The 15,449-nt window shown below is 48.1% G+C and overlaps 1 long non-coding RNA gene across 2 annotated transcripts in view; it reads right to left on the reverse strand.

Annotated features, from left to right (window-relative positions):
* LOC117197779 (uncharacterized) overlaps positions 1-15,449 on the reverse strand; it is a 231,081-nt gene that overhangs the window by 46,512 nt on the left and 169,120 nt on the right. For both annotated transcript variants that reach the window (XR_007472119.1, XR_007472118.1), the window contains exons 6-8: positions 15,108-15,230; positions 13,572-13,694; positions 986-1,297 (exon numbers count right to left, since the gene is read on the reverse strand). This is a non-coding gene — a long non-coding RNA (uncharacterized LOC117197779). The remainder of the gene's footprint in view (positions 1-985; positions 1,298-13,571; positions 13,695-15,107; positions 15,231-15,449) is intronic.

Consider the following 15,449-nt stretch of genomic DNA (forward strand, 5'->3'; position numbering starts at 1 on the left):
TGGTTGTTTTAGGCCACTTGGTTTGTGGCAATTGGTTACAGCAGCCCCGGGGAAGGAACACATTGGCCACCCATGGACGGTTCATCAATATTCAAACACCCCACAGAAGGGCTCACAAGATGCAGGCACTAGGGGCCAATCAAAGGAGCTGCTCTCACAGAGGAGTGGCCAGCTCAGCTCTCCAGGCCTTTGGGGCACTTGCCTCCGCCCCCCCCCCCGCCCCCGCAGGGATGCCAGATGCCAGGCCTCTATTGCAGTATCAGTCATCGTTGCTACTATGATCAGACCTTCACAGTATTTTCTCACCCACCTTTTGGATTTCCTAGAATTCCCTTTTCCTTCAGTTCACACCCCTGCCATGTGGAGCGACCTCTTCCTCACAGGTGCTTAACTCACCTAAACACACAAGGTGCTCGCTCCCCTCCTGTGCTGGTCCACCCCCGCCCCCACCCTGCTCAATGCCAAAGCCGCCTCCCGCTGGGAGCTTTCCAGAATGCCCTGGTTGGAGGTGATTTCTCCCACTCCGTTTCTCCTAGCCTGTCTCTTCCAACAGCCTGTGGACTTGGGGAAGTGAAGGCTTCATGCCCACCTCTCTGCCTACCAGCTGGCACACAGGGGAGGCATAGCAGTGAATGAGAGCCATGTCCTTGGCCAGCCACAGCTTTCTGCTGCCCTCCACCTGGGTGCAGCCAACCTCCTGCTTCCCTTTGCTGTTAACACTGACCTTGGACCCCTCTCACGCCCTGCTCACCACCTCTGGCCACCCGCTCCCACCTCGCTGGTTCACAGCTTCTCCCTCAGGGCCAAGCTGGCTTTGCCTCGGGGCTTCGTGTTCCTAAAGAGACCGCTGGTCTACCCACCCTGACCTCCCAGCTTCTGAGCAGTACCTGACAATGCCACTCAGACCGCAAAGCCAAGTGGTACCTGCCTGACAGGATGCTGCGAGAATGGATAACTCCCTTAGAACGGCATGGGCCGTACGTACGTAATAAGGACTCAGTAGTATCGGCCAGTGTCATGCGATGACGACCACGATGATGACAGTCACCACTATCACTCCCAGCTGGCCCCATGTCAATGCAGGTATCCGGGGGTCTGACAGGGGATGGCATCCCAATTTTGACTCAGGCCAATGACAGCCCGGAGAGCCGTGTGGGAAGGCCCTGGTCCTGGCCTTCGTCCACTGTGTCCTTTCTCGTTCTGCGTCGGTTTCTGTGGTGCTGTCAGATGTTTTCAGAATGATGCGAGCGTACTTCTGAGGTCAGCTTCTAATCAAAAACGACTTCTAGACGGTGCCCTGGTTTAAAAAGAAAGAAAGAAGAAATGGAGTGAGTCATCATCCAAACCATTTGAATGAAACAAAGACACAACAAACCCTCTGCTTTCCTCTTGCGCCAGAACAGATTATCTCAGTCCTGCGGAGCCCAGCTGGAGGGAATTAAAGGCGATCTCCGGTTCGCCAGATAGGAAGGCGGCACAGCAGACCTGCCGTGACTCACGGCGAGAACCACAGGGGTGTAGTTGATTGGGGCAGAGTCTGGAACCCTTGGAGGGGCCTGCAGCCAGGGCAGCGACTCTGGAGGGGGCTCTGGGGGCCTGACACTGATGGGTGGAGGAGCCAGGAGGCCGAGGGACTGCAGACCCAGGGAGCAGTCAAGGGGTGAGTGTGAAGAGACCCCAACACTGCAGGGACTGCCACCCCACGATATCTTCCAGGGAGCTGGAGGATGCTGCCAGACCTACGTCGGGTTTCACAGATGTGCTCAATGCCCCTGATGATGATTGGAGCTGCAGTGTCAGCAATTCCTCTTCTAGATTTTCCCAGAGCCCACCAACCAACACAGTTGCCCTCGGGGAGAAGGGCGAACACAGCCATTTCCCAGGATTCTTGGTCTCCCTTTTGGAATGTTGCGTCTGCCAAGGTTCTGAGCTTGGAAGACTTTGCCAGACAAACTTTTCCCGGGAGTGGGAGGGAAGCTTAACTGGACAGAACTGAGGAGATGGGCTGAGGCGGCGGCTCGAGGTGGGCTCCGACCCTCCACCCTGACTGTTATTCCAAAACGGGTAACTTCTGCTCGGAGTTGTCAAGATGACTCACCGCATTTAGAAAATTAATTTTTTTGGAAAATTGAACTCGTTTCTAAAATGATAGCAATAACGCATGCACATGATAAAATATTTTTTTCAATAATAAAGTATTCGCCGCAAACATGAAGACGAATGTAGTATCTCAGGATATAAATATGTGAGGGGGAAAAAAAGTAAGGCATAACACGAAGTATCTTCTTCCACCAGAGTACTTGAGTCCTTCCCCAGGGGTGTCAATTCTTGGCTTGGGTTTTCTAGTTTTTCTGATGGTAGAGTTTACCTTTAACGGCATGTCTACTTCTACTTCTTGATTAATCAACCTTAGACTGTATTGAACAACTCCTTCAATTGAAAGATAAGGAAAATAGAGTAGTTACTCTGACTTCTGTCTGTTGTTACCCCTTCCCTCTTATGTACGTTAGTTATATTATTTTTACTTCGTGGACCCTGAGGTCAGTATGTCTGTATTCATATCCCACCTCTGCCACGTTTTGCTGTGTAACTTTGAGCAAGTTACTTAACCTCTCTGTGTTCCAGTTTCCTTTTCAGTAAAAAGGGGGATAATGACAGTTTCTGCTTCATAAAGTTGTCATGCAGATTAAAAGTGTTAATTCATGTGAAGCAATTATACCCCAATAAAGATGTTAAAAAAATACCATAATGATGCTAATTAAAAGAAAGTTGAAGTAGATATATTAATTTCAGACAAAATAGGCTTCAAAACAAGCAAAATAATGAAGTATAAAGAGGCACATTACCCAATTATAAAGGCGTCAATACTTCTAAAAGACAATTCTAAGCGTGTTTGTATCTAACCATAAAACGTTAAAATACATGAGGCAAATACTGATAGAAATGAAAATAAAAACAGGAAATCCACTATAAAAAAAAAGTGTTAATTCACACTAAGTGCTTAGAACAGTGCCTGCTATATAATGTCTCGATGTGTTACTATTATTTCTCACAATTCTGCCCTAGAATTTAGAACTAAATCTTCTTTGAATTGTCAATAGGCTGACTCTAAAAACTGAAAACTAATAAACAGCACTGACATCACCAAGTAAGCAATATTCATTAAGTGTGAATGAACCCATGCAGAAGGAAATATGATTCCGAGTCACTGAAACTTTACCACTCAAAGGAGAATCTTCCAAGTGTCAGGTATAACACATAGTATTTTAGTTTCTTTCTAGTATTCTTTGCCTCTTCTGTACAGTTGTCAACTGCCACTTTTAAATAATGTATATGCCATCCTCTTTCTCAGATTCTTTTTCAGGAGGTTGACATAAATCCTTGGGCAATGTTTTCAAATAGAGTACATGGACTGTGAATTTTTAAATTCTTCGATGTCTAAGAATATCTTTATTTTGTTTAGTTATATAAGGAACCCTAGATTGAAACTCTTTTACCCTCAGAACATGGAAGACATATCCTCATCATCTTCTGGCATCCGAGTAGATGACAAATCTGGTGTTAATCTGATTTTCAATCTTTGGTAGTTTACCACTTTAAAAATTATTATTTCCAAAAGTCTGTAGGGTAGCCTCTTTATTCTTTTTTAAAAAACTTTATTTATTTATTTTGGGCTGCGTTGGGTCTTTGTTGCTGCACGCGGGCTTTCTCTAGTTGCAGCGAGCAGGGGCTACTCTTCCTTGCCGTGTGCGGGTTTCTCATTGCGGTGGCTTCTCTTGTTGCGGAGAATGGGCTCTAGGCGCGTGGGCTTCAGTAGTTGTGGCTCACGGGCTTTAGAGCGCAGGCTCAGTAGTTGTGGTGCAAGGGCTTAGTTGCTCCGCGGCATGTGGGATCTTCCTGGACCACGACTCGAACCTGTGTCCCCTGCATTGGCAGGCAGATTCTTAACCACTGCGCCACCAGGGAAGCCCTTTTTTTAAAAAATAATTTAAAAAATATATTTTATGTATTTATTTGGCTGTGCCAGGTCTTAGTTGCGGCAGGCAGGCTCCTTAGTTGTGGCACATGTCCTCCTTAGTTGCGGCTTGCCAGCTCCTTAGTTGTGGCATGCAAACTCCTAGTTGCGGCATGCATGTGGGATCTAGTTCCCTGACCAGGAATTGGCCCCGGGCTGCCTGCATTGGGAGCATGGAGTCTTAACCACTGTGCCACCAGGGAAGTCCCGCCTCTTTTTTCTTAATGTTTTAAAATTTTCCCTGAGGTCTATAGGTATGCATTGTAAATGGAACCAGGTGAAGCATGTAATCTGAGGACTCAGGCCTTTCCTGGAGTTCAGGGAAATGTTCCTCTCATTTCTTTTATTATTTCCTCCCTTCCAGTCTCTCTCTTCTTTTGAAATTCCCATTTCATAGCATCTGGAACTCCTGGATTCATCCTCTTTGTCTCGACTTTTCTCTTACATTTTCCAGCTTCGTCTCTTTACATTCTGGGAGATTTCTTCAATTCTGTCCTCCAGATCACTAACTTTATCATTGGCCATGTCTTATTTCTCAGCCCACTCATCGAAACTTTCAAATGTAATCCTATTTCTCATTTTCAAGCCTGATTCCTTCTTCTCTGACTATTCCATTTTCACAACAACCTCTTCTCATCAGTGCACTGTCTCTTGAATCCTCCTGAAGATACAAAGTAGAATGAAAATGATTTTTCTTCTCCCTGAATTCTCTATGCTTATTTCAGAGTGAAGTATTCCATTTATCCACTTTGATCCTTCCCTTTTTTTTTAATGTTTTATTTATTTATTTATTTTTGGCTGTGTTGGGTCTTCATTGCTGCATGAGGGCCTTCTCTAGTTGCGGTGAGTGGGGGCTACTCTTCGTTACGGTGCACAGGCTTCTCACTGTGGTGGCTTCTCTTGTGGCAGAGCACGGGCTCTAGGTGTGTGGACTTCAGTAGCTGTGGCACATGGGCTCAGTAGTTGTAGCTCGTGGGCTCTAGAGCGCAGGCTCAGTAATTGTGGCACACGGGCTTCAGTAGTTGTGGCACGTGGGCTCTAGAGCCCAGGCTCAGTAATTGTGGTGCACGGGCTTAGTTGCTCTGCAGCATGTGGGATCTTCCCAGACCAGGGCTCGAACCCGTGTCCCCTGCATTGGCAGGTAGATTCTTAACCACTGTGCCACCAGGAAAGCCCTGATCTTTCCCTTTTGTAATGTTTGTTTTCTCCATATCTCCTGAGATCCCTTAAATGTTGTTTTGCATTTAAAAATAAAGGATCAACTTGGTTAATAACTGTAAGAAGCATGGGTTTCTTCTGCAACTATATACGCTTTCCTTTCCCAAGGGGCCTCTCCTTGGGATGGTGGGATAAGCCATGGGCTGTGTATATGTGGGCAGAGCACACCTACCAGCGAGCCCCACTATAATGTACAAGGGCAGAGGGCAAACAGTCAGGCCAGGGAGACCCCAAACTGCCAAAGCAAAGAGGATTAAACAAACACGGGGTTTGCTTTTCTCTGCTAGAAGGAAGTCTGCAGCAGGCAGTCCACAGATGGTAGGGCTCAGTGTCATCGTCAAGGACCCAGGCTCCCCCTGGGTACCCCTTTGTCATGTTTGACAGATGCTGCTGCACCTGCAGAAACTCCTGAGCTTCTGGTAGGAAGAGGAAGACCAGAGAAGCGAGAAGGGAGGCTGTTTCTATCAGGAAGCCGAACGCTGTTCCAGATATCCCCAGCAGATTTCTGCTCACATTCACGGTCTCAAGGGAGACTGGGAGATCAAACTTTTCAGCCAAGTGCTTTGTGATCTTGACCAAAGCAGGGTTCCTCTTAGGAAGGAGGAACGAGACTAGAAACTGACTAAGCTATTAACTGTGTGTGTGATGGGTAATTCTGTATCTTCCCACCTGGGAGGAGCTGCTTATTCTCCCCTCCAGCCCCATGTCTGTGACAGAGAGCTCCGTTTTCTCTCCTCTCTCAGCCCTATGGCAGAATTGCTATTTGTCTCCTAATATTAACATTCTCCCTCCTTTTTAGTACTAGGACTCCCATTTTTACTGGGCACGTGGCCACCTAGAACGACCATATTTCCCAACCCTCCTTGCAGCTGTGTGGCCAAGTTCCAGTCAATGGGATGGTGGCGAAAGTCAAGGTTCCAACTTCTGGGTGTGTCCATAAAAGGAAGAGGGTGTGTGCTCTCCCCTCCCCCCGTTTCCCATTGGCTAGTCTGCAGGCATGGTGGAGAGTTACCTGGAACACCCCTAGGGGTGGCGGAGCATCAGGTCAGAGAGAATGAGGACCTGATAGAAAGAGAGAAAACGAGAGATAGAGAGCTAGAGGAGGGGAGGAGAGAGAGAGAGAGAAAAAAGATATTAATCTTGTTTTAACCCTTGTTATTTGAGCCATTGTTGCATATCTTAGAAAATGACAATCCAAACAGCCACCTTAAAGATGGCTTCTCAGGCCCATTTTTTCCCTTAAATCACTATCACTGGTTGTGGAAGGAGAATAACGGCCCCCTAAATGTGTCCACATGCTAATCCCCAGAACCCGTGAATGTTTCCTTCTGTGGCAAAAGGGGCTTCAAAGATGCGATTAAGTTAACGATTATGAGATGAGAAGATTATCCTGGATTAATCACAAGGGTCCTTGTAAGAGGGAGACAGGAGGGTTGGAGTCAGAGAGGGAGACGTGATGACAGAGAGATTTGAAGATGCTCCTGGCTTTGAAGATGGAGGGAAGAGCCACAAGCCAAGAAGGCAGGAGGCTCCTGGAGGCTGGACAGGCAAGGGAGCGGAGCCTTGCCTTCAAGAAGGAACTTGGCCTCGACTTTAGGATTTCTGAACTGCAGAACAGTAAGATCCTTAATTTGCATTGTTTTAAGCTATTAAGTTTGTGGTAATTTGTTACAGTGGCCATAGGAAACCAACACACTAGTTAAGGACACTGTCCATAAGAAAACAAAAGTAGCCATTTGTAGTGTTTCATCCAACACTCATAATGCAAATTCATAGGCAGATGAGATTTGTGCGCTACTCATTTAACCTTTACAACCCTGCCAAGGAACTACTCCTATCTACCCCATTTTACAGATGAGGCACTTGAGACTCAGAGAGGTTATGTACACCATCTAAGGTCACACAGCTAGTAAGTAGCAGAGCCAGGATATGTTCCCATGCGTTGTGCTCCTGCCTCCATCTTCAAAGTCTTAGGTTCAGAAGAGAACAGTACACAGTGAAACCCATGACCTGTGGGTCAAGCTGGGAAGTCATGATTTGTCAGGACATCCTTCTAACCTCCTAAGCCTCTCTCTTCTGGTTAAAAAGAGTCTTTGCTCTGCTGACGTTTGGTAGCTCAGAGACCCCTCATCTGCAGCTGCCCATGAGCACACTGCAGCCTCTTCCCTCTGTTTGGGAGAACAGCTCTCCTGTGATGACAGAGGCATGAGTCAGGGGTGCTGATGGGGGCCTGGGGCCAGGGGACCCTCAAGAGCAGCTGTGCTCAGGAAACTGCAGGGGCGGGCCCTCTGCGAAATCTGAGAGGCTCCCCACCCCATTTCAACACACCCTGGGGACCCTTTGGGCATCTCCCCATCAAGGCTACTTACAAAGGAGTTGGAGGGTTACCCAGCTCGTGAGTGAGGGAATCCTTGGGTCCCTTGCATATTTCAATTTTCTGTTTCTTTACCTGCAGTGACACCTCTCTCAAGGCCCAGCGCTGCCGCTACCTGGGTGTCTGCTCAGGGGCAGACCCCCTTCCCTCTCTATCTGTATCCCCCTCTCTATCGTGTCTGATATGGGAGGTGGGTGATTAGAATGCATCATGCCAGAGGTCCCTGTGCCTCCTGTTGGCCCCAGGTACCCAGAGCTTCTCACTGATCCCAGGCGAAGCATATCTTAGTTCATACTCAATGTCATAAACCTTTGTACCCTCATCTTTAAGAGACCCTACCTTGCCCAGAAATAAACCCACACACCTACGGTCAATTAACCTGTGACAAAGGAGGCAAGAATATACGGTGGAGAAAAGACAGTCTCCTCAATAAGTGGTGCTGGGAAAACTGGACAGGTACAGGTAAGAGAATGAAATGAGAACATTCTCTAACACCACAGACAAAAATAAACTCAAAATGGATTAAAGACCTAGATGTCAGACCAGATACTATAAAACTCCTAGAGGAAAACATAGGCAGAACACTCTGACATAAATCTCAGCAATATCTTTTCAGATCCACCTCCTAAAGTAATGGAAATAAAAACAAACAAATGGGACCTAATTAAACTTAAAAGCTTTTGCACAGCAAAGGAAACCATAAACAAAACGAAAAGACAACCTACAGAATGGGAGAAAATATTTGCAAACGATGCGACCGATAAGGCATTAATTTTTATTTTTTTTGCGGTGCGCGGGCCTCTCACTGTTGTGGCCTCTCCCGTTGCGGAGCACAGGCTCCGGACGTGCAGGCTCAGCAGCCATGGCTCACGGGCCCAGCCGCTCCGCGGCATGTGGAATCCTCCCGGACTGGGGCACGAACCCGCGTCCCCTGCATCGGCAGGCAGACTCTCAACCACTGCGCCACCAGGGAAGCCCAAGGCATTAATTTTTAAAATATACGAACAGTTCATACAACTCAATATCAAAAAACAAACTACCCAATCAAAAAATGGGCAGAAGACCTAAATAGACATTTCTCCTAGAAGACATACGGATGGAAAACAGGCACATGAAAAAATGCTCAACATTGCTAATTATTAGAGAAATGCAAATCAAAACTACAATGAGATAGTAGTTTTGACTCTTCTGACTCTGGTCAGAACAGCCATCATTAAAAAGTCTACAAATAATAAATGCTGGAGAGGGTGTGGAGAAAAAGGAACCCTCCTACACTGATGGTGGGAATGTAAATTGGTGCAGCCACTATGGAGAACAGTATGGAGGTTCCTTAAAAAACTAAAAATAGGGCTTCCCTGGTGGCGCAGTGGTTGAGAGTCTGCCTGCCGATGCAGGGGACACGGGTTCGTGCCCCGGTCTGGGAAGATCCCACATGCCACGGAGCAGCTGGGCCCGTGAGCCATGGCCGCTGAGCCTGTGCGTCCGGAGCCTGTGCTCTGCAACGGGAGAGGCCACAACAGTGAGAGGCCCGTGTACCGCAAAAAAAAACAACTAAAAATAGAGTTACCATATGATCCTGCAATCCTTCTCCTGGGCATATATCTGGAAGAGACAAAAACTTTAATTCAAAAAGATATATGCACCCCAATGTTCACTGCAGCACTATTTACCATAGCCAGGACATGGAAGCAACCTTAACGTCCATCAACAGATGAATGGCTAAAGATGTGGTACATGTACACAATGGAAGACTACTCAGCCATTAAAAAGACTGAAATAATGCCATTTGCAGCAACATGGATGGACCTAGAGATTATCATACTAAGTGAAGTAAGTCAGAAAGAGAAAGATAAATACCATATGATATTGTATGTGGAATCTAAAATATGACACAAATGAACTTACCTACGAAACAGAAACAGACTCACAGAGAACAGACTTGTGGTTGCCGAGGCAGGGGTGGTGGTGCAGGGGGGATGGAGTGGGAGGCTGGGCTTAGCAGATGCAAACCATTACATACAGAATGGATAAACAACAAGGTCCTACTGTATAGCACAGGGAACTATATTCAATATTCTGTAATAAACCGTAATGAAAAAGAATATATATGTGCAACTGAATCACTTTGCTATACAGCAGAAACTAACACAACATTGCAAATCAACTATACTTCAATAAAATAAATTTTTTTAAAAAGAATTTTTAATCTATTAGCACAACCAGCTTATCCCTTTTCTTTCCCCTTTGTAACAATAACATTGTATTTCTAGACCATATAGCTGCTGAAGGTGTAGCTTATTCGGGATGGCCGTTATCCACCTTCTGGATTTTAGCGAGCCCAGCTAAAATCCAGAAATGCCATTGTCCAGGAAGAAGGAGAAAATAAATTTGGGGGACAAACAGCAGTCTCTGACACACTGACATTTAAAAGTCGGGACATTTTAGGTTCTGGGGCACCTTGATTATAAGTAAAACTAACATGCATGGAGTACCTCTATGTGCCCTCCTTGTATCAGCCATACGAAGGAGGTGCTCCAGAGACTGGGGGCCGGCATTCAAACTTGCCCCTAGGGAAGGCAAAGCCAAGCTCCTTCCCCTACTCTGTCTGTGTGCTGGATGGCCACGCTGGAGAAAGCTTCAGAATGGCCCAGTGAGTAAATGTCACAGCCCCACCCCCTAGAGGGTGACATCATCCCGCCGTCTGGAGCAGACAGCGTTCCTGCTCTCAATTCCTTTCCTCCTGATCCTTGAGGGCCCCCCAGGCACAAGGCTTCCTTCCAGAGTATGCTTGCTCCCATCTGGTCCTGGGGGGGCGGGAGGGGCTCCATGGAAGGTGCTTGAGGGTACGGTTGGCACCACCCCTCCCTCAGGCCCTGGAAAGGCCACCTGGCCACCTGTTGCCCTGGCTCCCCAGCCCTGCTAGCCCCAGAAGCCAAGGAGCCTAGCGGGGAAGCTGAGCTGGCAATGGTGAGGCTGTCCCTATGGGAGGGTGCTGGGCCCCCCAGGGCCACAGCTCCTGGCTGCTCTGACAGCGCAGTGTCTGCCTTCCACCTCTCAGAGGGTCATAAATATTGCTCCCGGAGATTAGCTGGGCCCCATGCTCCCGTCTGCAGCCTCGCCAAGGGGCGCGAGGAAGGACTGAGTCACGGCCCCCAGCTCTTTCTAAATTGGACTTAAAATGAAAAAATAAATAACAGAGGGAAAGGGCCTGATTGTTTTTAAGAGCAGAAGAATGAACTTTCTTTGTGCTTGCACGTCTCCAGGAGGACCCCGGGGAGTGAGCTCAGAGCAGCCGCTCCCCCTCCCCAAACTTCACCTTCAGGGTGAAGGTGAAGTCTGGGGAGGCAAAGAAAATATTGTGATAAAGTCTAAGTTACTGCTGATGCCTGCCGGGCCACTTGATGCAGTGGACTGAGTGCAAACAAATCTCCCAGCTCCTTCCTCTCTGCAAATGTTGGTGGGGGGAGGCCAGGCCTGGGCTCAGAGCCAGCCCCTCACTGGCCAAGCCCTGCTCTGCACCCTTGAACATTTCTCCTCTTGTTTCTTTCTCCAGAGTACACGGGACTCACTAAACAACCTGTGGGACCCAGTGCAAAGTGAAAACGCAGGGCCCTGGTTCAATCAGCAGGAAAAAAAGCGCTGCTCCAGGTACTAAAGGTACTAAAATATAAAGGTTTTTCCCTTTCTTCTGCGGTCTCTCTCTCTTGACTTATTACGGTGTTTTTTATTCGCCACTTAATGTTCTCAGTACAGGGAAACATTTTAGTTTTACACCATTATATTCAATTATATTAAACTCATAGGATATTAAATTCATGAATGGCATGCATTTTTGCCATTATTTTTTATATGGCACAATCCCGATACTAAATACAAATAGAAGAGCATTTAACCTGTAAGCAGAATCAGCAAAATTACACAACTTCTATTTCCTAGCTCATATATGCATGTGTACCAGAGGAGTGGAAACGCTGCACAAAATGAACTCAACTGTTTTCCAGTTGACCCTGAACAACATGGGCTTGAATTGTGCAGGTCCACTTATTGGAGGACTTTTTTTCATTAAAAAAAAAAAACCTAAAACAAAAGTCCCACCCGATCCCCGGTTGGTTGAATCCACAGATGCAGAACCAAGGATAGAATGGCTGATAGAACGGATGCATCAGTCACAGTCACGTTTTGGATGGACCTATCCAAAACCCATCAGTGGTCCTGGAAACAGTCCACCCCCGACACTGAGGGGCGAGGGTCTTTCACTTCTTGGTACATTCTACAGACACTCTCCACCTTCCGCTTACTGGTGAGTACGGAAGGACTGACAGGCGAAGGAACCGTAGGTTTCATACCGTCTTCCCCTTTCCTTCCAAGTCATCATTTTCAGTGTAAATGGTTGACTAATACAAGGAAGTAACACGCGTAAGGAGGGGTTGCTTGGTTGTTCGTGTTTCTTTCTGCCTTTGCCTTCTTTCTGCATTGAAAGCAAGTTCTGGTTCTGGCAGAAAGCTGACGGCGCCCCCAGTACGGCTCAGTTATGTAGGTAACACACTTGCCTTGGACTTGCTTTGAGTCTCACTGACCTGCCGCGTGTGGTGGGTACCCGGGGATTCTGATGTCACGGGGAACAGCGAACATGTATGGAATGGAACGGTGCTGTGCACGCGGCACGCATCTCCTCTGGGCCCGTACACGCACGCTTCTTGTCCCATCGGACTTCACGTAAAAAATACAAATTCAAGGACAACTTTATTAGGAATTTTAAGATGACGAACGTGCCAAGTGCAGGGCCTATCTGAGCACGAGGCCTTGTGCAAGAGCACAAGCTGCACAGCCATGAAGCTGAGGACACGTTTATTTTTCTGACTCTCAACATATGTATATTGTGGACAAATTAAGCAGCACAGTCAAGCAAAATGTGAACGGACAATTATCTCCTAGAGATAACGACCATTAACGCTGGTCATGTAACTTTCTGGATGTTTCTCGAGGCCTGTGACACCAGATAACTTACAGAAACTCTCCGATGAATTCTCTAATGGCTTCCCTTCTGCCTAGACCACGGCACACGCTCCCTGCAGGCTAGCCGGCCCAGCACTAGCCCGTCTTCTGCCCCCCGCTCTGTCCCTCCCTCACTCTGCCCCAGGCACTGGGCCTCTTTCTGAGAACAAAGCCTTCTTGCTTTTGCACGTGCCGTTGCCTGCACCTAGGATCCCGTCCACAGCTCCTATGTGACTGCCTCTTCACCTTCAGGTCCCAGATCCACTGTCACCTCCTCTGAGAGCCCTGCTCTGACCACAAAGGGCCTCCCGGTCATTCCTCATGAAAGGTCAGACCGGTAACTCCCACCAGGGCTACGCTTGGTACTGATGGGGGTCAGAGTGAGTTTCTGAACCAGTCACGATGGGGGTTAGATGTTTACCACTGGCTTAGGCTGGGTGGGCCACACTTGGCCCGCTGGCTTTGTGAGTAAAGTTTTATTGGAACACGGCCAAGCTTATTTATGCGTCATCTGCAGCTGCTTTCCTGTCACAACATCAGAGTTGATTAGTTGTGACACTGTGTGGCCTGCGAAGCCTTAAATATTTACTATCTGGTCATTTATTGCATATATTTGCCGACCCCTGGGTTCCATTAAGTAGAGCTTTCTGCTGGATCTAGGGGTGGGGTCAGCTTCCCCGGAGTCTCACGGCTGCATCAGAAAGGGATCAATACCTAAACAAAGTGGGGTTGGCAAGAAGAAAGAGGAAGGGGGGGGGTGTAAAAGCTGAGTGGTCAACCACCGTTTTCAGTAAAGACACACGTACAGTAAACAGCAAGTGTGTCCCCTTTATGGCAGTGCTGTGATTTATTTAGTAAATCTTATAAGAAGTGATATCTAAATTGCTTCTACATTTTTATCATTACAAATATTACTACGATGTACATCCATATGCATACATCCCTTGAACCCTGCCCGCTTTTCCTTACCTAGATGGGTGGTCGCAGTAATGGGCCTGAGCTGTTCTCCTGTGGTACCAACCTCCGTCATCTTCCAGGGTGGGTGGGGAGATCAGAGTCTGGCCTCATCCTCCAAGGTGAGTAGGAGGGTACCTGTTGAGGTGACGGGCCGCATGGAAGGCTGATGTCAGTGGAGGGGCTCCGTGTGGGTCACTGCAGCCTCACAACGCACTTGGAAGGCTGGCTTTCTTGCTGTTCTTTTATCCCAAGGAAACGGAGGCTCAGAGATGCACAGTCACTCACTCAAGGTCACGCAGCCCATCAGTGGCCAAGCAGGGAATCAGATTCGAGGCGTCCTGTACTATGTGGTCGTACTGGGGAGCTGGGGAAGGGCACTGCATTGCTGGACTGGTCTGTGAGGCTCTGGGATGATTATAGAGGGTTAAAAACATCCCAAACACAAACCCCCTCTTACACCCGCTGGATGCTGCTGTGAACTTTTCAACCAAAACCCAAGTATTTTGTCCTGTACTTGGAGATTAAACCACAAGTACGCCTCTCCAGGGAGGAGCAACACGCCAGCCCAAATTGCTAAGGTACTCAAGAATGGGACGGAAATGTTCTACATGGGGCGGTAGAGGGGAGGAATTGGGGGTGCGTCCAAAGGCTCTGGGATGGGAGACAGACAGCCAGGCCCCGAAGACAGAGGTTGCCCCTTCCCAAGGCAGTCGGGGCCTCTGCTGATGGCCTTTTTCTGGCACCTCCTGGTGGGGAGACTGTTTAACGACGGGCCCTGGCAAAACCACTTCGACCAGTGCTTCAGTTTCCCTCTTTTATTATAAATCCGCTTAAAATATTTGGGCACTCCCCAAAGTACCCAGAGATCTGTGTTGGAGACTCAGTGCCACCCGCACTGGTGCTGGCCAAATTCAAGCCATCCCAGCCGGTCCTTGGGATCTGGGCCACATCTGAGTACCAGCTCCACTATTACACAGATAGATAGATAGATAGACAGATAGATAAAGATGTGTGTATTTAAGTGGACTCATTTTCTCGCTTAATAAATGTACTTTAAAGGAAGCTTAAAATCATTACTATTGATAATAAATTAGTGCCATTTGTCAGAGAAAGAAGGCAAACATGAAAGTGCATAACCATTTTCTTAAACATGTCCATTAATGCAACACCTGACTGTCCCTGGTGCCCCCAGGGCCACGTGTCCACCTTTCGGGATCCATGACTTGGCACACGCAGTGCTTCCGAGGCCACACAGATGCGTGGACCCTGAGCCCGAACTCGCTCACGTCTCCCAAATGCCCTCCAGTGGCCCCAGTTTGTTGCTGGCAGCTGCCCAGATTCTTTTCACTTGGCCTCACCTCCCCCATCCACCAGCCGCGAGCCTGCGGTGCCAGATTTCACGGAGATTTTCTCCCAGCCCCTAGGGGAGGTTTTTCCGGAAATGAAGCCACAGTCATCAGCAGCATGTGGTATGAATTAGGAGGGGCTGAGCAATCTGCCAGCCTCCTTTCTAACCCCACCCCATCACCTGGAGCTGGAAACCCTTACCTCTCTGGTCTGGCAGGCAGACAGGCCGGTTGCCCCACGTGCACCTCCGCTCACGTGTCCTTCTCCAGCAGCATCTGTCCCATGTTGTGTCTCCCTGGCTTTCAACACTCCCACAGCACCACACTGCAAAAGGAACCGGGCTCTAAACTCATCCAGAAATGGAGGGAACTTTAAGCCTGGCCCTGATCTGTCTTTCCAGAAATTTCTTCCACTACTACTCACCCAGAGGAAGGTTGGTTGGGGGTTTTGAGGGGAGGGATAGGTCAGGGTATACAAGGGTCTAAAGACAAATGCAGGCAGACCTATGCCCCTTCTTCACTCCTGCCTCAGCCCATGCAGAGG

Source organism: Orcinus orca, chromosome 16, assembly GCF_937001465.1.
Source record: "Orcinus orca chromosome 16, mOrcOrc1.1, whole genome shotgun sequence".
Classification (NCBI taxonomy): domain Eukaryota; kingdom Metazoa; phylum Chordata; class Mammalia; order Artiodactyla; family Delphinidae; genus Orcinus; species Orcinus orca.